Here is a 25,269-nt window from a genome sequence, read left to right as displayed (position 1 = left end):
AAACTTACAACCGTTGGAGAAGGTGAAGAGAAAGCAGGCGCATCTAAAATGGTGGGATCAGGAGAAAGAGAGCAAGGGAGCAGGTGCTACACACTTTTAAAAAACCAGATCTTGTAAGAACTCACTCACTATCATGAGAACAGCAAGGGGGAAATTCACCTCCATGATCCAATAACTTGCCACCAGGCCCCTCATCCAACATTGGGGATTACAATTTGACATGAGATTTGGGCAGGAACACAAATCCAAATCATGTCATTCTGTCCCTAGCCCCTCCCAAATCTCATGTCCTTCTCACATTTCAAAACACAATCATGCTTTACCTACAATTCCCAAAAGGCTTAACCCATTCCAGCATTAACTCAAAAGTTCACAGTCCAAAGTCTCGTCTGAGACCAGACAAATCCTTTCTGCCTATAAGCCTGTAAAATCAAAACCAGTCAGTTACTTCCAAGATGCAACAGCGGTACAAGGATTGGCTAAATACTCCCATTCCAAAAAAAGAAATTGCCTGAAACAACGGACTTCGACTCCATGTTTCATATCCAGGCCACAGTGATGCAAGGGGTAAGCTCCCAAGGCCGTGGGTATCTCCAACCCTGTGGCTCTGTAGGGTACAGACCCCTCAGCTGCTTTCACAGGCTGGCATTATGTGCCTGTGGCTTTTCCAGGTGCATGGTGAAATCTGTCAGTGGATCTACCATTCTGGGGTCTGGAGGATGGTGGCCCTCTTCTCACCACTCCACTAGGCAATGACCCAGTGGAGACTTTATGTGGGGGCTCCAACCCCACATTTCCCCTCTGTACTGCCCTAATAGAAGTTCTCCATGAGAGGTCCACCCCTGCAGCAGAATTCTGCCTGAACATCCACACAATTCCGTATTTCCTCTGAAATCTGGGCAGAGTCTCTCAGGCCTAAACTCTTGCCCTCTGTGTACCCAGAGGCTTAACAACATGTGGAAGCCACCAAGGCTTACAGCATGCAACTTCTGGAGCAGTGGCCTTCGACATATATGGGGCCCTTTTAGTCATGGCTGGAGCTGGAGTGCCTGGGAAGCAGGGAGCAGTGTCCTGAGGTTGTGCAGGGCAGCAGGGCCCTATGCCCAGTCCACAAAACCATTCTTCCCTCCTAGTCCTCCAGACCTGTGATAGGAGGGGCTACTGTGATGGTCTCCAAAATACCTTCAAAGCATGTTCCCCATTGTGTTGCTATTAACATTTGGCTCCTCTTTACTTGTGCAATTTTCTACAGCCAGCTTGAATTCCTCCCGGGAAAGTGGGTTCTTCTTTTCTACCACATGGTCAGGCTGCAAATTTTCTAAACTTTTATGCTCTGTTTCCCTTTTAAATATAAGCTCCTATTTCAGATAATCTCTTTGCACACATGTATGACTGTATGTCTTTAAAATTAGCCAGGCCAAATATTGAATCCTTACTGCTTAGAAATTTCTTCTGACAGATACCCTAACTCATCACTCTCAAATTCACAGTTCCACAGATCCCTAGAGCAAGGGCATAACACCACCAGTTTCCTTGCTAAAGCACAGCAAGAGTGACCTTTACTTCAGTTCCCAATAAGCTCCTCATCTCCATCTGAGACCTCCCCTGCCTGAACTTCACTGTCCATATCACTGTCAGCATTTTGGTTTCAAAAATTTAATAAGTCTCTAGTAAATTCCAAACTTTCCCTTATCTTTCTCTCTTCTTCTGAACCCTCCAAACTGTTCCAACCTGTTCTCATTACCCAGTTTCAAAGCTGCTTCCACATTTTCAGTTATCTTGATAGGAATGCCCCACTTCCAAGGACAAGTATTCTGTATTAGTCTGTTCTTGAATTGCTATAAAGAACTACCTGAGGCTGGGAGCGGTGGCTCATGCCTGCAATCCCAGCACTTTGGGAGGTCGAGGTGGATGGATCACTTAAGGTCAGGAGTTCAAGACCAGCCTAGCCAACATGGTGAAACCCTGTCTCTACTAAAATACAAAAATCAGTCAGATGTGTTGGTGTGCACCTGTAATCCCAGCTACTCAGGAGGCTGAGGGTAGAATAATCACTTGAACCTAGGAGGCAGAAGTTTCAGTGAGCTGAGATTGTACCACTGCACTACAGCCTGGGATATAGAGGGAGACTCCATCTAAAACAAAATTAATAAATAAAAGAACTACCAGAAACTGGGTAGTTTGTAAAGAAAAGAGGTTCAGCTGACACAATTCCACAGGCTGTACAGGAAGCATGGCTAGGTGGAGGGGCCTCAAGAAACTTATAGAGGAAGGCAAAGAGGGCAGGCAAGTCTTACATGGTGGGAGCAGGAGAAAGAGAATAAAGGAGGAGGTGCTACACACTTTTAAACAACCAGATCTCAAGAGAACTCACTATTACAAGAACAGCAAGGGAGAAATCCACCCCCATGATCCAATAATCTCCCACCAGGCTCCTCCTCCAACAATGGGGATTACAATTCGACATGAGATTAGGGTGCGGACACAACTCCAAACCATATCAATTTTCTATGTACCCACAAAAATTACAAATAAAAAAATTGAATTTTTAAAAGATGGAGAAATAACTACAGATACAAACAAAATTTAAATAATCAAAATTGACTATTTGATTAAACTCCATCTAAACATATTTTAAAACATGAATGAAAACATTAATTTTCTAGGAAGATACACATTACTAAAATTGACCTCTACATTTGCATAAACCAGTCCAATAAACATAGAATACGTTTGTCAAAGAGCTACGCTTTTAAAAATTTTGGTACATGGTGTGGGTTTATGTATATAAAACTGTTTTCTTACACGGACCTCCATGGAATGGAAATTCTGACTGCAGCAAGGCAAGTGGATGTGGTCAGCAAACAGAACTGGTGTGGCACTGGATTTCCTGCTTAATGCAATGCCAAATGACGAAGTAAAACCTGCGTACAGGTTAGCTCTACTCTAAAACTCTGCTCAGTTTCCTTAGAGATTTGTCTAGAGTTTATTTTATGGGAGTAAATTTTGGTAACAGCTCACTACGAACAGAAGCTACCTCAGGTTTCTGTTTGTTTAGTTTGTGATTTCTCTGTGTTCAACTGTGATTTCTCATTCTGTTCAACTGTGATTTCTCATTCTCTTCCTGTTTTGCAGAAATTTAGTGAAATTTCCCTTTCACGATGGTATCCTCCCTTACCTTAACCTCCACAATTCTTTTTTTTCCATTATGAGTTTATTCTTAGTCACACACCTTATCTTTCTTTTTAAGTGAGGTCTTAACAGGCATAGGAGACAAATGAATGTTCCTGGTCTGCCGTCTTTGACAGCAAGAATTTTTATTTCTGTTCAGAAGATATTGGGATGTAAACATTGAAAGATAAGTAAAGCATATATATATGTTTTTTCAAGGCCAAAATTATTCTCTGGAGAAAGCATACATTCTTTAAAAAGCAATTTCTGTTAAGCATTTTACTATGATAAGTAATATTTACATTTTTGTATAAATCTAGATGCATAACAGCTTCAAATTGTAGCAACCTAGTCATCATATCTGTTTAATGTCTGTATAACCAATATCAAGATATCTTAGCTTATTACATATTATTGATAATAGTAAAGATAATTTAGAAACACAAAAGTTTACTTTACCAAAATATGAACATTTATGTAAATGTCGACTACACATAAATCATCTGTTATAAAAAAGAAAGCTTAATTTTCTTACTAAAAATATACTTCTCTTTTCCCAACTTTCTACCTTTTCTTACTACCAAGAAATTCTCATCTCTCCTTTGCATCCCCATCACCAGAATAAAAGGATTGGATAATAAGGGATTTTGAAAGATAGTCTTACATTCCACTTATCTCTGTCCTAATTCTCACAAATTAGCAAATATGCAACACATCCTTTAAAAATTATAGTATTCTCATATTTCATATTAAATCAAATTTCCTTAATCACATATACAATCCATGATTCAAGGCGTATCTATATAATCTAACTAACATGAGAGACTTCGTTTTTTAAATTTTGAAATCCAGCTTCAGAAACTCAGCATCTCCGAAATCAAAGTATTACAGAACAAATGCTAGCAGAAAATCAATTTTTAATAAAATTTTCAATAAACTATTTTGGAAGACATCATTTGCTTTAAGATATGTAGGAAGATTCCTAAATAAATATTCTCAATTCTTTCATAAATTGATCATAAAATTCACAGAAAATGCAATTGTATATTTCTAAAATTTACACATATTAATCTCAATGTGTACTACAAATAAATTCGAGCCAATAAGTTTTGATATTTGATATTAATACTGCTAACAACTGACACTTTCATGGCATGTTTCTTATTTTGTTTACTTTGTCTTTCAGCAGAGAAAATATAGCTCAACATCCATCTTTTAAATTGTGCAGAGAGTAAAAATTCTCTGGGTCAAGATAGCCAATCATCATTTTTCTTTTATTTAGAAAATATTAAATATTGTATCAAATTTAATATTTGATACCTCAATTTTATATTAATTAGGTTAATACATTTTAACATATTCTCACTGTGCATTTAATCAATAAAAGGAAAATGTATTATGGTGTTCATTCCCTGATAATGCAACATCAATCAATGTTTTTTTAATATAACTATGAAAGGTAATTTCAAACTTAACTCTTGTTTGAATTGTGAAAATGAGCAGGTATTTCTTTTGAAGTGTAATAGGATTTTAATAAATTTAATTAGAAACAATTTGGTTAATTCAGTGGAAGAATAACAAAAACAAATCATTTGATAGTCTCTCATCTTCCCTTTCCTATTTCATCACTCATATTGTCATCTTAAAAAGAAGTTTATCACTGAATTACTTACTTCTGCTCTCTTGTCCAGAAGCCTTACCTAACTTCTGAATCCCATGATCACTGTCAACTGTAAGTAGCCCTTTTCATCTTCCTGTGTCTTGGGGGGGCAACAATGTGTGAGAAACACTTTGTTTTATTCAGTGCTCCATGGCAGATGGTAGTAATTTTTGATAAATAAAAAATTGAATGAAAATATAACAGCTATAGTAAATAAGCATACTAGACTTAATAAGATAAATATTACTTTTTCCACATATATGATGTAAAAAGAAAGACGACAAAAACTATTATTCATATTTTGTGACGTGTTCATTTCTGGTAGAATTCTTCCTATACTTTGTTCAACTTGTTATTCTCTGCCTCTTGCTAACACCTGACACTTTCTTGACGTGTTTCTTATTTTGTTTACTTTGTCATTCAGCAGAGAAAATACAGCTCAGCATCCATCTTTTAAACTGGGGAGAGAGTAAAAATACTCTGGGCCAAGATAGCCAATCATCGTTTTTCTTTTATTTAGAAAAAATGCAACCTGATATTAAAATCCTGAGAAAGAATTGGAAATTAGAGTTGAGTGATAGCAGATATACTAAAAAAGGGAGAAAACTGACAGCAAATTGAGGAAAGAAAAATGAGAAACCCTGGTTGGGAAACTAGAGCACATTGCAAAATATCCTTAAGAGTAATGTGCCTGATGACCGTTTTGGCATTTAATTGAAAACAGGATGTAGAAACCAACAGATAGATAAAATGCTTCATTCAACTCCTGAGAACATCTCAGTTGACCAGTAGTTTCTCTTCTGGGAAAGTGGAAACAGAAGGAAAACTTAGCTTAGACAATCACTACGCCTATAAATTAGTAGAGGTCTTGTTTACTGACTTAGTCATGGGAAAAAGAAACTTTATTAGATAAGTCATTGAATATCTCATCTAATTCCTGAAGTTTTAGAGGAGAAAGCAATGATACAAGGCAGTCAAGCAACTTGCTCAAGTTAAATAAAACTAAAATGCAGATCTACTGACTTCTAGTGAGATGGCCTTTCCAAGATTTGACAGTGAATTCTTTTAAAATGATTATTTACAGTTAAAGCTTCAACACCATTACAGCAGGCAAAAACAAAACCAGCTATGAAAACTTGCCCATGAAGGGAGTGCAGATCGAAAACCTGGGAGGGTGTTGGGTGGAATTCTGATAGTGGTAACAAAGTGATGTCATAAACCTCACAAATAAAAGTTGCAACATTTAAACATAATATTTTTTTTTAAAGAACTGTTTAGAAGTAGTAGAAAGAATTCAAATATAAACAAGAGCCAGAGGAAATTTTACTCTTATAAAACTGTGTTTCCAAAGGTAGGAAATGACCAGATATTCTCCTTAAGAACACCTATAACAAAGAGAAAAAGCCAGCCTAACCAGGTGAAAGATGCAGGGGAAATAACTCAGTACCAGGGGAGCAGCTGAGTATTTGAAAGAGAAATCTTGTAAGCAGGAGAACTACAGAAGGGGTGAGAACCAAAATCTGCATGTTAAGTTCTGCAGAAATCTCCAACCGGCCAGTAAATTACAAATGTGCAAAGCAGAGCCCTGTGTGTCTGGCAAATACAGACCAAAGAGTCCTATAGTCTTGAAAGACAGATTCACCAGGTAAGATTGTGAATTTGCTGCTTTTTTGCTATTGTTGTTAACTAGGTGTATTTCCCAACTCATATTTCAATCTAGCAAGGAAAACCTAAAAATTTACTAGTTTGAAATAGTACAGAAAAGAGCCTGAAGCTAGAACATCTGGAAATTTAACCATGTATGTGTGAGCTTAAAAATGTGAAGACACGGCCGGGCGCGGTGGCTCAAGCCTGTAATCCCAGCACTTTGGGAGGCCGAGACGGGCGGATCACGAGGTCAGGAGATCGAGACCATCCTGGCTAACACGGTGAAACCCCGTCTCTACTAAAAAATACAAAAAACTAGCCGGGCGCGGTGGCAGGCGCCTGTAGTCCCAACTACTCGGGAGGCTGAGGCAGGAGAATGGCGTAAACCCGGGAGGCGGAGCTTGCAGTGAGCTGAGATCCGGCCACTGCACTCCAGCCTGGGTGACAGAGCGAGACTCCGCCTCAAAAAAAAAAAAAAAAAAAAAAAAGTGAAGACACATTTTGTCTGAGTGTTCAGCTGACTGCCATGCAGTCACAGCAGAGACCCTCAGTGGACAAGGATAAGAAAAACAGCAGCTGGATGCTGTGAGCAATAAGCGGTTATCAGCTGCTGCATTACACAGGAAAGAGTGAGGATACAGTTTGAATCCAGAAAAATTAACCAACTATTAAAAAGAAAAATACCCAGAAGAACACAAGAGAATCCAGAGTTGCTACAATATATTATTTGCAATGTTCACTATTCAAATATTACTAGACATGCAAAGAAAGAAGAAAGTGGGATCTATAATCCAGAAAAATGACAGCCCGTGGGAACTTAAAACTCTAAACCAACAATTACAAAAAACACTTTTCTGCAGTACACTTGGAACAGTCACCAACATAGATCATATGCTGGGCTGTGAACAAGTCTCAATAAACTCAAAACGACCGAACTATTACATAATTATTCTCTGACATCTGGTTTATCTCAGGGATTCCATCTATTGATCTGTTGATGGTTTTTCACTTGACAGTTTCTCAGGGTGTCCTACTTCTTTGGAATATATCCTGGACATTTTGATAGTATGTTATGAGACTCTGAGACCTATGACAATACACTGGAGAATGCTGGCTTTTCTGCTATTGTTGCGGCTGTTTCAGCAGGCAATTAACCTAGTTAGGTTCAAACTGGAAGTTCTGTCTTAGCTTTCACGGGGAGCATTCCAAAGTCAATTGAGTTTTAAAAGCCATTGCTATGCTGCTTTTTGTCTATCCCACATATGAACAGCTCAGGGCTGAGCTGAACTTTTGTCAGTTCACACACAGAATTAAGGCATCCCTATTTTCAGTTATCTCCTTTCTGCACATTTTCCCGTATTATCTGACTCCCAGGGCTCTCTTTTCCTAGTTCCCCATCTTGAAAGATGTTCTTTGTTTTGTTTTTTGGCATTTTAGCCACTTTTGCTGCTGCACAGTTATGCACAGTTCGGGCTGCCGTTAAAGCAAAGAGTAGCTCCTTTCCTGTTCCGCAGGCTGGAAAGATTATTTCTGAAATTTGCTGCCTGAACCAATTGCCCAGAAGCTGGAGCTGCCCTTGGATCAAATCACAAAGATAAAGGAGGAGATAATTAATTGGGAAGCTCACGCAATAAAGATTGTTTATCAAGTTTGGTCTTTACCAATTCATTTATTAATCTTCAGAGTAGTTGCTTGTTTGTTTATTTTGGGTACTTTGTCCAGGGTGTTTGGTTGTAGTCAATGGGAAAGATAGATATAGTATTCTTATTCTATTTTGTTCACTGCCAGGGTCTATGGGGAATTTTGTTCATCATCTCCCCCTCTTACCAAATGTATTATAATGAGCACAAATATTATGTATGTATTTAGGAATAAATGTAAAATGATAAAAATAGCTTTTGCTTTACATTTTCTAAAATTACTTGGCAAAAAACACTTTTATAGAATTTCAGCCCAGCATAACTGAAAGAAATATATTTTAGTGACTTGTGTGTATTTATTGTTGTTTTCATATGTATTCTCTTCCTTATTAAAATACATACTTGTTGCCAGAGTGAAAATTTTCAGAATTAAAATGGAGTCACTAATGTTAAGAAATTCCTGACAAATTGAGTCACGGAAGTCCATGAAGGGAGGGTTCTCCCTGTATACCTGATAAAGAAAAAGATTCCCTTTACATATATATATATGTAAGTATGTGTGTGTGTGTGTGTGTGTGTGTGTGTATACTTCTCCAAGAACATCTGTTCAGCAACTGCCTGTCCAACCTTGGACTGGTATCACCCTTGTTATTGATCTTTGTAGCCAAGGGTAATTATTTCAAAACAATTATGTACTCCTCTACATTTTTTCCTTTAGAAAGATTTGTTTTCCTTTACTTCCTTGAATAAGCACAAAGTTTGTTGCAGCATGTATATTCCCATTGCAACACTCTATTTTCAAATAGACAAAATATTTATTTATTTAGAGACAGAGTCTCTGTTGCCCAGGCTGGAGTGCAGTGGCACAATCTCGGCTCACTGCAACCTCTACCTCCCAGGTTCAAGCGATTCTCCTGTCCCAACCTCCTGAGTAGCTGGGACTACAGGTGTATGCCACCACGCCTGGCTAATTTTTTTTTTTTTTTTTTTGAGATGGAGTCTCGCTCTGTCACCAGGCTGGAGTGCAGTGGCACAATCTCAGCTCACAGCAACCTCTGCCTCCCGGGTTCAAGCGATTCCCCTGCTTCAGCCTCCTGAGTAGCTGAGACTACAGGTGCGCACCCCCACACCCAGCTAATTTTTTGTATTTTTAGTAGAGATGGGATTTCATCATGTTGGCCAGGCTGACCTCGAACTCCTGACCTCATGTGATCCACCCACCTTGGCCTCCCAAAGTGCTGGGATTACAGGCGTGAGCCACTGTGCCCGGCTGAACATAATTTCTTTTTAGAGTCTCTGTTTGTAATTCAGGTTGACACCAAAACCTGTGTCTTGTTCATCTTTTCTTCTGTCCACTGTATCTAGCACTTGCGTATAATCCTTAGTGAATGTTAAATTTCACTGGGTAGATTGTTTTCTCTGTTGTCATGGTCTCAGAGCTGCTTCTGTTACTATGAAGAAGCTCTGTCTATTTATCAAAGCCTTCTCTGGTTACTCGCCGTAATGATTGACTGTGTACCTTTCCCTACATTTTTTTAAAAAGTTTTTTTAGCAAGAATATAGCAATATTCGTATTGTGACTGATCCTTCTAAAGAAACTCCCAAAAGATAAGAGATTATGCCAAAACTTTGAGAAAACAAATTATCAATGTACATGTACATATGAAATTAAAGATTAATCAGAGTAAATTTTAACCTATTGAATGAATATAATTAGTCCTATATCATATATTTGACTCATATTGAGAAAGTATTTATTTGACTGAAAATACTTCTAAAAATAATAAGCATAAATGTCTGTTAGGATGAATTTTACTATTTGGTTCTTGTTTTTCCTTGATCTTATTCATATAAGAACTATCTTAATTTATAAATTACATTCTAAAGTCAGAAATTTTAAATTGTTCTAAAAATTGCCAATATTATGTAGAATTGAAGATAGTCAACTCTTACCACAATCACTTATACTATTTTAATGAAATTAGTTTTTTAAATATATAATTAATATTGAAATTATAATTTTTCAAAAGAATAATGATTTCGTATTCCATAACCCTAACACAATTATTAACATATTGAATTTTCTAGCAATCATTTTTTCCTGGTCATCTCTTTCTCATTTAACCTTAACTACTCTATACACAATTTATATCACACTTTTCTCTTTTTTTTTCCTAATCTTTAACATGATGCCACATTATCCTCATAACCTTAATTTTAATTAGTACATAATATGCCAAGAAAAGATGGTACCATGATTATTGCTAACAATTTTCTTGTTGGGTAGTTAGATTGTTCTCAGTTTTCACTCAGTTACATAATACTATAATGAAAATCTGTATCTATGGTGATTTTTCATTTTTTGATTATTTCCTTAGTGGGGGTTCTCAGATGTAGAGTTAATATTTTAAAAAATTTTGTACTTTTTTTAGAAAATATTATCTATTATCCTTAATGTCCTTTTCAGCAATGTATAAAATTACTTTCTTTACTGCAATCTTTTAATCATTGAGTGGTATCTTTTTGGGAGTGATCAATTTAATAAATAATAAATGGCATCTCACATTGTACATTTATTTGATTAATTAGGTTTAAATTTTTACATTTTTTATTATATTGCCTTTTGAAAATTGTCTTTTGATGCCCTTTGTCCATATAAACTCTTTATAGATTTCTCTGATGCTAGGCAACAAATATTTGTAATCAGTTTTAAAAATCAAGTGAACAGCTTTGTAAAGCTCTTGGAATCTTATTTTTAGAAATACTGGCTTTGCTGATAGAAACCAGCTTTTTATAATTCTAGTTGCTGAACATAAATTGAGCATACAGTAGGCATCAGGCACTTTATCTCATTTAATATTGTCTATCAATCCTATGAAGTAGATCCTATTATTATTATTACCAGTTTAGAGGTGACTGAAGAGGAATTGAGAGAAGGTTAATTACCGCAGGTCAGACAGGTGGTTAGTGATGAAGTCAGAGCTAGACCCCACATATGACATTCTTTAACCACTACAGATCAAATTTTCAAATACAGGAAGTGTTCATAAAAGCAGCCTATAATATGGAAGCTGTCAGAGAATGGCCTGATTCATTACTGTCACATTTGTGAGTTTTAGCTTTAGCCTTGTGTTCTAATCAGTTCAGTTGCCACAGCAAAAATACCATGGACTGAGTGGCTTAAACAACACAAATTTATTTCTCACAGTTCTGAAGGCTAGGAAGTCCATAACAAACTGCTGCTATTCAATTCCTGGTGACAGAGCCCTCTTTTTGTTTTTTAGATGGCCAACCAAAACTTGGTTTTCTTCTTGTCCATCTTCTTGCTGTATCCTCACATGGGGAAGAGAGAGAGATCAAGTCTCATCCTCCCCTTATAGTGGTGTTAATCCAATCATAGAATCTCCAAACTCATGACCTCATCTAAAACTAATTACCTCACAAGGGCCCATCTTCTAACACCACCACATTGGGAATTAGGGCTTCAACATAAGAATTTGGAGGAGACACTAATAATTCATAGTATCTTGTGACCAGAAAAAAACAAGAAATGGTGTAAAGTTTACCTCCAAACATGACTGAAATACTGGAATCATTAGAGCTAATTTCATTATCATGTGAATCTACAAAGAGGAGGTTGAGAGAGTAAAATCTGAGCATTTTATTAATCTTCAGCCTTCCACTAATCCACTGAGTGACCTCAGGAAGTTATTTAAGCCCTCAGAGTCACGAAGTCCCCATTTTTATAAAAGGCTTTCAAAGCTTTCCTTGATTAAATGAGACTCTCTCTCTCTCCAAATACACACACACACACACACACACACACACATATACACACACACACATACATATATATATATCTCCTAACAGAGTGTTTGGTATATTATAGGTGCTTAATAGATAGTTGTTATTTTTGTGTTTGGTTTCCAATATTTGATGGATATATAGTGTATCAAATGTCTCCAGATTATTTGCTAGGCTCTGTCAGTCCTGAGAGTCACTAAAGTGTGTAAGTCTTCCCAAGAGATTTTAGTTGGAAGAAAATAATCCATTTTAGAACTTCTACAAGTACTTACACATTGGAAACTTTCCAGTGTAGACTAAATTACTCTCAGTGCATCTCTGGACAATTTCATGTCCTCCAAAATCTCTGTACCTTGACTGCATTCATTGTGTAAATTCCTGAAATAGGCTTAAATAATTGATTGTGGAAAAGAACAAAAAGCCTCATACCGTTAACAAGATTGGATTCTGACTCCCACAGGTCTAATTATCCCCTTGCAAAGTACTCTTCTCTACTCTTTAGCTCTTGTCTCTTAAAACAATTAGCCACAGTCTTGATTTTTGTTTCTGCTCATTGTCTATAGGTTCTGTCTTCAAAGTGGCTTCAGCTAGTGTGTTTTTGCCATTTAATCTAATATTGTTATAGGCACAATTATATGATATTAATACTTCTTTCAAAGTAATTTGTTTTGTAGAATCCATTAAAATATGAATTGTTCCTTTTCATGATTTTGTTTAAGGAGATTTCCAATGAAACACATTTCTATTTTGGCATTCTACTGGCTTCTGCAAGTGAACTGTAAGCCATTTGGCATGTAATCATAACTTTTCTCTTGGTATAACTAAAGTTACTGCATTTCTTACCTTCAATAACAGTGTAATTTCTAAAATGTGCCACAACAGAATTACCTTTCCTTCATTCACTTAGAGATGGTGGAATGAAAATTTGGGGTAAATGGAGAAAAAAATGTATTAACTAGAAATATTTAAGGCAACCTAATTTGAATTAAATGAAGATTTTTATCATTTAAAAATGTTTTGCGGTGCCTCTATTGAATATTGATTATAACATTGCTTGTGTTTCATTTTTTATTTTAAAATTAAACTAAAAAAAATTTTTTTTAGAGACAGAGTTTTGATCTGTCGCCCAGGTTGGAGTGCAGTGGGGTGATCATAGCTCACTGGAGCCTTCACCTTCTGGGCTCAAGATACCCTTTGCCTCAGCCTCCTGAGTAGCTGGGGCTACAGGTATGCACCACCAAGCTCAGCTAAAAAAAAAAAAAAAATTAAGAGATGTGGTCTCACTGTGTTGCCCTGCTGGTCTCAAACTCTTGGCCTCAAGTGATTCTCCTGCTTTGGCCTCCTAAAGTGCTGCAATTGCAGGCATGAGTCACTGCACATGGCCTTGTTTGGGTTTTAATAATCCAGTTCTCAGCTAATTAAAATGGCGGTGCTCATTCTTACTCAGGCTGTTTGGTGTATCTGTTCCTACTGTGTTGGAAAAATCATTTGGAGAACATAACCATTAATAACCTTTAACAAGACCTCAAAATATTATCCGTCAGAATAATTTCTTGAATGTAATTCTTCCTTGTGCTTCTGCTGAACATTGATATAGCAATGAGATGTTAACAACTCCTATGGGAGCTGACTGGGTTTTATTATATTTTAGAAGGAACAATTATTTCTCCAAGAGACCATGATTTAATTTGGATAGTGTATCCAAGGACCTCAACCTCAGAACCCTCTCTAGAAGTAGAATGACCCGACAAAGCCACTTTGGATAGACTTTTGAAACTTCATCTTTTCTTTTTCTTTCTTTCTTTCCTTTCTTTCTTTCCTTTCTTTCTTTCTTTCTTTCTTTCTTTCTTTCTTTCTTTCTTTCTTTCTTTCTTTCTTTCTTTCTTTTTCTTTCTGTTTGTTTCTTTTTTTCTTTCTTTCTTTCTTTCTTTCTTTCTTTCTTTTCTTTCTCTTCTCTCTTTATCTCTTTCTCTCTCTCTTTCTTTCCTTCTCTCTCTCTCTCTCTCTGTTTTTTTGACAGAGGTTTGCTCTTCTTGCCCAGGCTGGAGTGCAGTGGCATGATCTCGGCTCACTGCAACTTCCACCTCCCAGGTTCAAGTGATTCTCCTGCCTCAGCCTCCCAAGTATCTGGGATTACAGGCATCCACGACCACACCCAGCTAATTTTTTGTATTTTCAGTAGAAATGGGCTCTCACCGTGTTTGCCAGGCTGGTCTTAAACTCCTGACCTCAAGTGATCCACCCATCTCAGCCTCCCAAAGTGCTGGGATTACCATGCCCAGCCCGAAACTTCATCTTTTCTAAAGAAACCATATTGATGCTGATGACATAAAAATGGTTGGAATGTTCCTTTCTTGAATGGCATGTATTAAACATACAACTTCCCTGAATTTTCTCACCTAACACCTCAAACAGCCCATATGCCTCTTTTCTTAATCATTATGTGATTAAATGTCATTCAGTGCATCTGATCATAATACTTTGCTCTTACCAGTCTAATTACCTTGCACCAGAATTGACAGAAGTAATACTCAGGCTTTCCATCTCTAACAGTGCCAAGTTCATGGATAGACTCTATCAATATTTGGTTTTATCTCATCTATTTCTGTCCTTGATTTGATTCTGACTAGAGCCATGCAAATACAAGAACTTATGTTAATCTATATCTATGCCTGCCACAGTCACCTGAAACTCTATTTTGTACTCTGTAACTATGGGTGAGATTTTAAAACCTCACTGATATTTAAAAGAAAAAGAAAAGTTTATGTATTAGATGCTGTTTTAAAAGTGCTTATCTCTTTCTCAGAAGCTCCTTAATTTTCCAAATGACTTTTTAGCTATGTTCACTCAATGTGAATTTTAAACACAGACTTCAGAAAAATATTTACTCAGATCTCTTATTTCCTTTCACAGGTTTTGAATTCTCTTTCTGATAGTAGGGTTCTCCATATAAATTCAACCTAAACCTAAAATCTAACTGTGTATATATACTGAAATGTACTTACATGCTTATGTAACACAAGGGAATGAACCTATATCCAAAATTTGTTTGAATGTTGAGAGTGATACACCAAGAGTGTATGAAAAAGTTTATTGGCCAGGTGTGGTGTATTAGTTCATTGTCACGCTGCTAATTAAGACATATCCAAGACTGGGCAATTTACAAAAAGAAAGGTTTAATGGACTAACAGTTACACATGGCTGGGGAGGCCTCACAATCATGGGGGAAGGCAAGGAGGAGCAAGTCATGTCTTATATGGATAGTGGCAGGCAAAGAGAGAGAGCTTGTGCAGGAAACACCCCCTTATAAAACTATCAGATCTCATGAGACTTATTCACTATCATGAGAACAGCATGGGAAAGACCTGTCCCCACGATTCAATTACCTTTCACCAGCTCCCTCCCACAACACATGGGAATTCAAGATGAGATTGGCATGGGGATACAGAGAAACCATATCATGTGGTGTCTCACACCAGCAGTTTGAGACCAGCCAGGCCAATATAGCAAAACCCCATGTCTACTAAAAATACAAAAATTAGCCAGGGATGGTGGTGCATGCCTGTAGTCCCAGCTACTCAGGTGGCTGAGGCATGAGAATCACTTGAACTGGGAGGCAGAGGTTGCAGTGAGCTGAGATCACACCACTGCACTCCAACCTGGGAGACAGAGGGAGACTGTCTCAAAAAATAATTAATTAATTAAAAGAAAAGGTTTACTACTCACATAATGAGGCTCTCTGAGGAATAAAGATTTCAAGCAAATCCAAAAGTAATTTGACAGAGGAGGGAAAAAAGACTAGCATGGGGTTTTTATGGTAATTAGAGAGGAAGACTGAGGTGAGGATTCCTGTACGTGGCTTGAACTTCCTGCAGGTGCCAAAGGAGAAAGTATTAGGCTTCTAATCAGCTTGCCCACATGTGGGGCAAAAGAGGAAAAGGAAGAGAAGAAGCTTAAAAGTTGCTAGCAGACGAACATTAAGAAATGGAGTCATACCCTTATTATAATACTATACTTGCACATATTGCACATTGGAATATACCTACCCACACATGCTGCCTCCTATACTGTGTAGACCCATTAGATTTCCATGTATTGCAGGTACCTAGGTTCCTGTGATCACCCTAGGTTCATAATTTCTGCTCTCTTGTGATTCTCACTTGAATCTCCTCTCCCAAGACTGTGGGCTTGCACTTGAGCTGATCAAAATGCAGAATTCTCTCCTTCTTCATGACTGAAAAAACGACTGGAACATAAATGTCCCACTTACACAAGACGTTTGCATTTGTGGCATACTATTCTAAAATAGATAATTCAGAGGAATAGAGCAATAAGGAGATTACTATTTCTATGGACAAAAATTTGCCATGCCTCTTAGTAGGCAGGAGTTACTACACACATTTGCACTTGAAATAACAAGTAACTTTTTTCCTCTGTGACATGAACAAAATCATTTGTCTCCCTTTGATTACATGAGATTATAAATATAAATAATTTAGTAAGCACACACAGAAAGAAGTACCTGCAGACAAATAGCTGACACATGGTTTGCTGATCTTGTTGGCTTCCTTACTGCCAAATGATGAAACTTCACACGGTATTGACTCTGGAGACTCAGAAATGCTGTTAGTCCCCCTGAAAAGTGATCATAAAATATTTCTGTCAATTAAATTTTATCATTTGTATAAAACTCATAAAGTGGAGTTCTCACAGAAAGTATTCAGATTTTTCTCTTTCCTCTAGCCTTTTTTCACCACAATATACTTCAGAACAAAAGCATGACCATTTCTGTTTGTTCCAGTGAGATATATATTTATATTTTTTTCTGCTAAGATATATATTTACATCTAATTTTTCCTAATGAAATGTAGTACTGAGAGGTAAATTACTTTAGCTATAATACTTGGCATCATGAATAAATTTATTTGTAAGCATTAAGCCTCTGATCCTCACTTGTAATGGTTTCATAGCTGAACATCTATCAAGAGTGATGAGTTTGGAAGTTAGGTACTGTGCTGCTTCCTTCTGTAATCCAACTCCAAGCAAGATTCTCAATGAAAAGGACAATCTAATAAATTCACTTGCTTGAACTTTGTCTTAAATTATAAATAATTTGGATAATTCAAATATAAATTTAAGGTCACTCAACCCTCAGATTCGAGGACATATGGTTTTAGAAACAGCTCATCAGCCTCTCAGAGAATCCAAGTGAGTATTTTTCATAATGAAGGAGCTTAATAGGAGCAAAAAATTTTCAAGATTAAGATGAACCTGCATTACTCAAATTTACTAAAATAGTAGGTGGTGATTTAATAGGAAAATAGTTACAAAGATCAGTTTTGGACACATTAAATATAAAAGACAAAAAATATTACCTTGAATATAAAATATTATATATTTATGATGATATTTTACTTCTTTATCACTCTTTATAAGTAATTTTTCAATTGATATGACTAAAATGACTAGAATTGGTTTCTTGTAAAATGTTCTCAGGGATCCAAATGAATCAATGCATCTTTATAATTAAACATTTTGTTTACCCTCCTTAGAAGAAGACAGATTAATACCAAAATATATATACCCTGAATACATATATATGTATTTATATCCTTTAATCAAAATTAATGCTTAATGAGTAATCCAGCTGAATAATCTTTTCAAATGTTTATATAGCTTTAAGTCATTGTGATCAAATTTGTATAAAAATAAAACAGATCAGTTATAAATCAGGTGAACCACAATTTAAAACTGATCAAGACCAATGACATTTGCCTTGAGAATTCAAGATATTCTTAAGAACTCTAGAGTCAGAAATACCTATTTTGAAGTATTACTTAATTATTATAGGTATATTTGGCAAGATACATGTTCTCTCTGTTCCTGAGTTTTTTTTCATTTCCCTCATAGAGATAAAAATACCTATCTCAGTAAGTCAGTTGTAGGAATTAATTTTAAAAAATCATTTCCATGTTGCAGTGGGGTTTTCTCTACTCCATGTCCAGGCAGATCTCCAGGCATTCTGAGCACCAGATCACCTAGATCAGCAGCCTGAGCCACCCCATCTTTACTGTGTAGAGATCCTAGTGCAGCGGGGTCTTCTCCGCTACATGCTCAAGGAGATTCACAGGTATTCAGAGCACCTGCTTGCCTAGTTCAGCAGCCTGAGTTACCCCACCCCTCCTGTCCAGAGATCTTGGTGCAGGGGCCTCCTCTCTGCTCCATGCTCAGGCAGATCTCCAGGTATCTAGAGGACTCGCTCTCCTGGATTGGTAGTTTAGGGCATCCCTGATCTCTCTGTGCAGAGAACTTAGAGCCAAGGTGGTTTCCTAGCTCTGCATCCAGGCACACCTCTAGGCACTTGGTGGCTTCTCACTGTATTCTCCCTTGGCACTGGTGTCTATGCCTGACATCGGAGCATCCGTACATAGACCTTCCCAGTCCAGGTCTGCCCCTTGTACACCCCTCCCCAGGGCTGAGCAGGGAGATCAGACAACCATACATTTCACAAATCATCTCATTGCCTGAAGCAACAGAGAGTTTCTGCCACTAAACGAAGATCAAGTATATACACAGCCACACTGGCCACAGCCAGCTGTTACCTGTAAGTGCCATCTGCAGGCTTGTAGATTATACTCCACAGTCCAATATAAAACCTGCTAAAAGAAGTGTGTATGGCTATGGAAGCAAAGCTATAAGACCCTACCCAGCTTTCTCTACAGTCACAACCCGTAGGGATGGGGAAAAAGGGAAAAGGAAAGATAAAAATAATATAATAATATTATAGAGGAAGAACAAAAAAGAAAAAATCCTACCCACACAAAAACAATTACAAAAATCAGAAGTGCTAGCATCTCCAGATGAGAAGGAAAGAGCATAAGAATTCTGGCACCATGAAGAGTAAGAATGTGGTGACACCATCAAAGGATTGCTCTAGCTCTCTAGCAGTGGTTCCTAACCAAAATGGAAATTCAGAAATGACAGATAAAGAATTCAAAGCATAGATTGCAAGGAAGCTCAGTAACATCCAAGATCAGGTTGAAAATTAACACAAAGAAACTTCTAAAGCAATCCAGGAAATGAAGGAAGGAATAAGCATCTTAAAAAAAATCAATCAGAACTTCTGGAATTAAAAAACTCACTTAAGGCCAGGCATGGTTGCTCATGACTGTAATTCCAGCACTTTGGCAGGCCAAGGTGGGTGGGTCACGAGGTTAGGAGATTGAGACCATCCTGGCTAACACAGTGAAACCCTGTCTCTACTAAATATCTAAATATACAAAAAAATTAGCTGGGCATGGTGGTGGGTGCTTGTAGTCCCAGCTACTTGGGAGGCTGAGGCAGGAGAATGGCATGAACCCAGGAGGTGGAGCTTTCAGTGAGCCAAGATCACGCCACTGCACTCAAGCCTGGGCAACAGAGCAAGACTCCATGTCAAAAACAAAAACCAAAAACAAAACAAAACAAAACAAAACAAAAACTCACTTAAGGAATTTCAAGATACCACCAAAAGCTTTATCAATAGATGACACCAAGCAGAAGAAAATTTCAGAGTTAGAAGATCAGTCTTTTGAACTAAGTCAGACAAAAATAAAGAAAAAAGATTTTTAAGAAATAAACAAAGTCTTTAAGAAAAATGGGATTACATAAAGCAACCACATCTGTGAGTTACTGGCATTTCTGAGAGAGGAGAAAAAGTAAACAACCTGGAAAATATATTTGAAGGAATAATTCAAGAAAACTTCTTTAATCTTGCTAGAAGTAGATATTTAGATACAAGAAATCTAGGGAACATCTGTGAGATATCATACAAAATAATCAACACCAAGGCATATAGATTGGCACTAGATTGTCCAAGGTAAGTGCTAAAAAAAAAGATCTTAAAGGCAGCTAGAAAAAAAGGGCAGATCATGTACAAAAGGAACCCCATCAAGTTAACAGCACATTTCTTAGCAGAAATCTTGCAAGCCAAGAGAGATCAGGGGCCTATTTTCAGAATGCTTAAAAGAAATTTCAACAAAGAATTTCATTTTATCACACCAAACTAAGCTTCATAAGGCAAGGAGAAATAAAATATTTGCCAGACAAGCAAGTGCTAAGGGGATTTGTTACCACTAGACCAGACTTACAAGAGATCCTTAAAGATACTCTAAACATGGAAACAAAAGAACAGTACCTGCTACCACAAAAACACTTAAGTATATAGCTCACCGACTCTATAAAGCAACCACGTAATAGAAAGTACAAAGCCACCAGCTAAAAACTTCATGATAGGATCAAAACCTCACATATCAATATTAACCTTGAATATAAATGGCCCAAATGTTTCACTTAGAAGGCACAGAGTGGCAAGTTGGATAAAAAAACACAATCCATCTATCTGCTGTCTTCAAAAAACCTGTCTCACACGTAATGACACCCACTGGCTCTAAGGGTTAGAGAAAGATCTACCATGCAAACAGTAAACAAAAAAGAACAATGGTTGCTATTCTTACGTTAGATACAAGAGACTTTAAACTGAAAACAGTGAGGAAAAAAAAAAAAGACAAAAAAGAGCATTACATAATGATAAAGGTCTCAATTCAGCAAGAAAACTTAATTATACTAAATACATATGCATCCAACATTTGAGAAACCAGATTCATAAAACAAGTACTTGTAGACCTATGAAAAGTCTTAGCCACATAACAACAGTGAGGGACTTCAACACCCCACTGAAAGCATTAGACAGGTCATTAAGGCAGAAAACTAACAAAGAAATTTTAGACTTCTACTTGGTACTTGACCAATTGGACCTAATAGATATCTACAGAATACTCCACCCATCAATCACAGAATATACATTTTTCTCATCTGCACATGGAACATATTCCAAAATTGACCACATGTTCAGCCATCAACCAAGCCCTAATAAATTAAAACCATTGAAATCATGCCAACCATTCTCTCAGACTGCAGTGGAATAAAAATAGAAATCAATACCAAGAAGATCTGTCAAAACCACATGTTTACATGGAAATTAATCAACTTGCTCCTGAATGACTTTCGGGTAAACAATAAAATCAAGGCAGAAATTTAAAAAAATTTGGAATAAATGAAAACAGAGACACAACATACCAAAATATTTGGGATGTAGCAAAAGCAGTGTTAAGAGAAAAGTTTATAGTCCTAGATGCCTACCTCAAAAAGTTGGAAAGATCTCAAATTAATGATCTAACATCATACCTAGAGGAATCAGAAAAACAAGAACAAACTAACCCCAAAGCTAGCAGAAAAAAAGAAATAACTAAAATCAGAGTGAAAGTGATGAAATTGAGACCCCAAAATCCATACAAATAATCAATGAAACTAAAAGTTGTTTCTTTGGAAGGATAAACAAGATCAATAGATGGCTAGCTAGATTAACAGAGAAAAAAAGGGAGAATATCCAAACAAGCACAATCAAAAATGGCAAAAGTGACATTACAACTGACCCCACAGAAATACAAAAGATCCTCAGATGAGTGTAAGAGGATTAGGAAGAAAAAAAGAGAACCTCATAGACTATTATGAACACTTCTATGCACACAAACTAGAAAATCTAGAGGAAATGGGTAAATTCTTGGAAACACACAATCTCCCCAGATTAAATCAGGAAGAAATTGGAACACTGAACAGAGCATATCAAGTTCCAAAATTGACAGTAATTTAAAAAATAAAAACCTACCACCAAAACCACCAGCAAAAAGCCCTAGACCAGATGGAGTCACAGCAGAATTCTACCAGATATACAAAGAAAAGCTGGTACTAATTCTGCCAAAACTATTCCAAAACATTGAGGAGGAGGGACTCTTCCCTAGTTCATTCTATGAAGCCAGCATTACCCTGAAACCAAAACCTGGCAAAGACACAATGAAAAAAGAAAACTACTACTGATGAATATAGACAATGAATATAGACACAAAAATCCTCAAGAAAATACTAGCAAATTGAATTCAGCAGCACACTAAAGAGTTAATTCACCATGATCAAGTGAATTCATTCCTGGGATTCAAGGTTGATTCAACATAGGGAAAGCAATAAATGTTATTCACCACATAAATAGAACTAAAAACAAAAACCACATGATCATCTAAATAGGTGCAGAAAAGGCTTTTAATAAAATTCAACATCCCTTCATGTTAAAAATTCAGCATTGAATGAACATATCTTAAAATAATAAAAGGCATCTATTGCAAACCCACAGCCAACATCATACTGAATGGGCAAAAGTTGGAGGCATTCCCCTTGAGAACCAAAACAAGACATTCTCATTCCTCCTATTGAACATAATACTGGAAATCCTAGCTAGAGCAATTGAACAAGAGAAACAAAAGGCATCCAAGTAGGAAACGGGGAAGTCAAACCCTGTCTCTTCATTGATGATATGATTCTAAACTCAGGAAACTCTAAGGGCTCTGCCAAAAGGCTATTATAACTGATAAACGATTTTAGCAAGGTTTCAGGATACAAAATCAATGTACAAAAGTCAGTAGCATTTCTATACACTAATAGTGTCCAAGCTGAGAGTCAAATCAAGAATGCAATGTCACTTAAAATAGTTACACACACATACAAAATATCTAAGAATACATCTAATGGAGGAAGTGAAAGATCTCTACAATGAGAACTGCAAAACACTGCAAAAAGAAATCATAGATGACACAAACAAATGGAAAAACATTCCATGCTCATGGACAAGAAGAATCAATATTATTAAAATGGCCAAACTGCCCAAAGCAATCTACAGATTCAATGCTATTTCTATCAAACCACCAACATCATTTTTCACAGAATTGGGAAAAAAAACCCTGTGCTAAAATTCATATGGAGCCAAAAAAGAGCCTGAATAGCCAAAGCAATCCTAAGCAAAAAGAACAATACTGGAGACATCACATTACTCAACTAAAAACTATACTATAAAGCTACTGTGACCAAAACAGCATAGTACTTGTCCAAAAACAGAGCAATAAAACAGAAGAGAGAACCCAGAAATAAAGCCACACACCTACAGCCATCCCATCTAATCTTTGACAAAAACAAGCAATGGGGAAAGGACTCCCTATTCAATAAATGGTGCTGTGATAGTTGGATAGCCATATGCAAAAGAATGAAACTAGATCCCTACCTTTCACCACATAAAAAATTAACTCAGGATGGATTAAAGATTTATATGTAAAACCTCAAACTATAAGAATTCTAAAAGAAAATCGAGGAAACACACTCTGTACATCGATCTTGGGAAATAATTTATGACAATGTCCTCAAAAGCAATTGCAACAAAAACAAAAACTGGCAAGTAGGGCCTAATTAAACTAAAGAACTTCTGTATAAACACACACACATATACAGGGTAAACAATTGCATAAAGAAAATGTGGTACGTATACAGCACGGAGTGCTACGCAGCCATAAAAGAATGAAATCGGCCTGATGTGGTGGCTCATGCCTGTAATCTAGCACTTTGGGAGGCCAAGGGGGTGGAATCACTAGGTCAGGAGTTCAAGACCAGCCTGGCCAAGATCTTGAAACCCCGTCTCTACTAAAAATACAAAAATTAGCCAGGCATGGTGGCGGGCACATGTAATCCCAACTACTTGGGAGGCTGAGGCAGAAGATTGCTTGAGCCTGGGAGACAGAGGTTGCAGTGAGCCGAGATCGCACCACTGCACTCCAACCTGGGCGACAGAGCGAGACTTCATCTAAAAAAGAAAAAAAACAAACAAGAAATCAGCATGGATGCAGCTGGAGGCCATTACCCTAAGTGAATTAACACAATAACAAAAAATCAGATACTGCATGTGCTCAATGGTAAGTGGGAACTAAATATTGGTTAATCATGGACATAAAGATGTGAACAACAGATACTGGGAACTACTAGGGGTGGGAAGGAGAAAGGGATGAAAGAGCTGAAAAACTAACTGTTGGGTACTATGCTCAGTACCTGGGTGACAGGATCCTTCCTATCCTAAACCTCAGCATCACGCAATATTCACAGGTAACAAATCTGCACATGTATCCCCTGAATCTAAAATAGAAGTTGAAGAAAATAAAAATGGAAGATGTTTTGGCCAACAACAACAACAACAAAGAAATGATTTGCAGAAAAAAGCAGAGTATAGCATCTAGTTTATGGAAGCACCTAGTACATAGTAATTATCATTATGGCACAATTATGTTTTTCAGCTGGTACTAAAACTATGGAATACTTTTTCTTTGCTTCCAAAATACGTATTCTGAATGAATATATCATATTCGTAGCAATATGACTTTTAAGCCCGTTTGACTTTCACCTATCTCAGCTGTATTCTTTATACTTACAGTATTCTCTCTCTCTTTTTCTGAATGCTCAGGTACATTTTAAAAATACAATTCTTTTTTAACACAAAAAAACCTGCCACCAAAAAAATAATGTCTCTTCTTCTTGTTCTGAGAATGTTTTTTTTTTTAAAAAAGAATATGCACCTTTTTATGGAGAATTTATGTAATCCATAAATTACCAAGTTTTATCCTAAAGTGTATGCCAAATAGAATTAAGTTTAAGAACGTGTTCCTCTGACAAAAGCCTTTGCAGGTACTCAATTTGTGAATGTGACAGGTGTCATTTTTACAACTTCACCAGATTCTGGCCCAATTGAAAGAAATAATGTGGTAGGTTAATAATTTGAAATGTTCTTTTGGGCTAAAAGATATGAGTTATCTTGCCTAGCAAAGAGGCATCAGAAAGGGACAAGAGATCAAAGATCGAAATTTATAGCTTTTTGATGTAACCTCCAACAAAGTTTATGAAAGGTTACTTTAGGATGTGACAGTGTTCAGCCAGAACAAGTTTATCCTACTTCCATCCGTATCCAGACAAGATAAAACTCTCATAAAGTGAGGAGGAGAATTGAAAGCATTTGGACATTGGTTGTTCTCCATGCCTTGCTTTCCACCTTCTCCCAGGATACATCTGAGGTGGACTTCGCAGCAGCAATAGGACTTCTCAGAGAGTTGAGAAGACCTATGAACTCCCAGTCCCTTCCAGACTCTGGTGATTGGCAGCCTTGCTAATGCCCTCCCATTAAAAGGTGCGAAAACTAGAATCAAGAAGTCTATGAGGGGTAATAGGAACATGTTATGGCTTCGGGCTCCCTAGAGGGGTGTATGAGAGCAGCTAAGACTTCTCAGTACCCAAAAGAAAGGGTAGAGAAGCTGCATGAGAAAGGGATTGATAAAACCTGGTGTTGGTTCCTTTAGCTAAGAAAAGGGGCTCTGTAGCAGCAACTATATGCATAACTGCACATAGTTAATAATAAATAATCCCAGCCAGGGATTACTTTAGGATGTG

At 37.0% G+C, this 25,269-nt stretch overlaps 1 long non-coding RNA gene across 2 annotated transcripts in view; it reads right to left on the bottom strand.

Moving 5' to 3' along the window:
* Window positions 1–13,118, bottom strand: part of LOC139361898 (uncharacterized) — a 37,298-nt gene extending 24,180 nt beyond the window's left edge. For both annotated transcript variants that reach the window (XR_011619811.1, XR_011619810.1), the window contains exon 1: window positions 11,325–13,118. This is a non-coding gene — a long non-coding RNA (uncharacterized lncRNA). The remainder of the gene's footprint in view (window positions 1–11,324) is intronic.
* Between the last annotated feature and the right edge of the window lie 12,151 nt (window positions 13,119–25,269).

Source organism: Macaca nemestrina, chromosome 2 (assembly GCF_043159975.1).
Source record: "Macaca nemestrina isolate mMacNem1 chromosome 2, mMacNem.hap1, whole genome shotgun sequence".
NCBI lineage: Eukaryota > Metazoa > Chordata > Mammalia > Primates > Cercopithecidae > Macaca > Macaca nemestrina.
The sequence above is the reverse complement of the archived record's forward strand: the minus strand, read 5'-3'. Positions and strand labels throughout refer to the sequence as shown.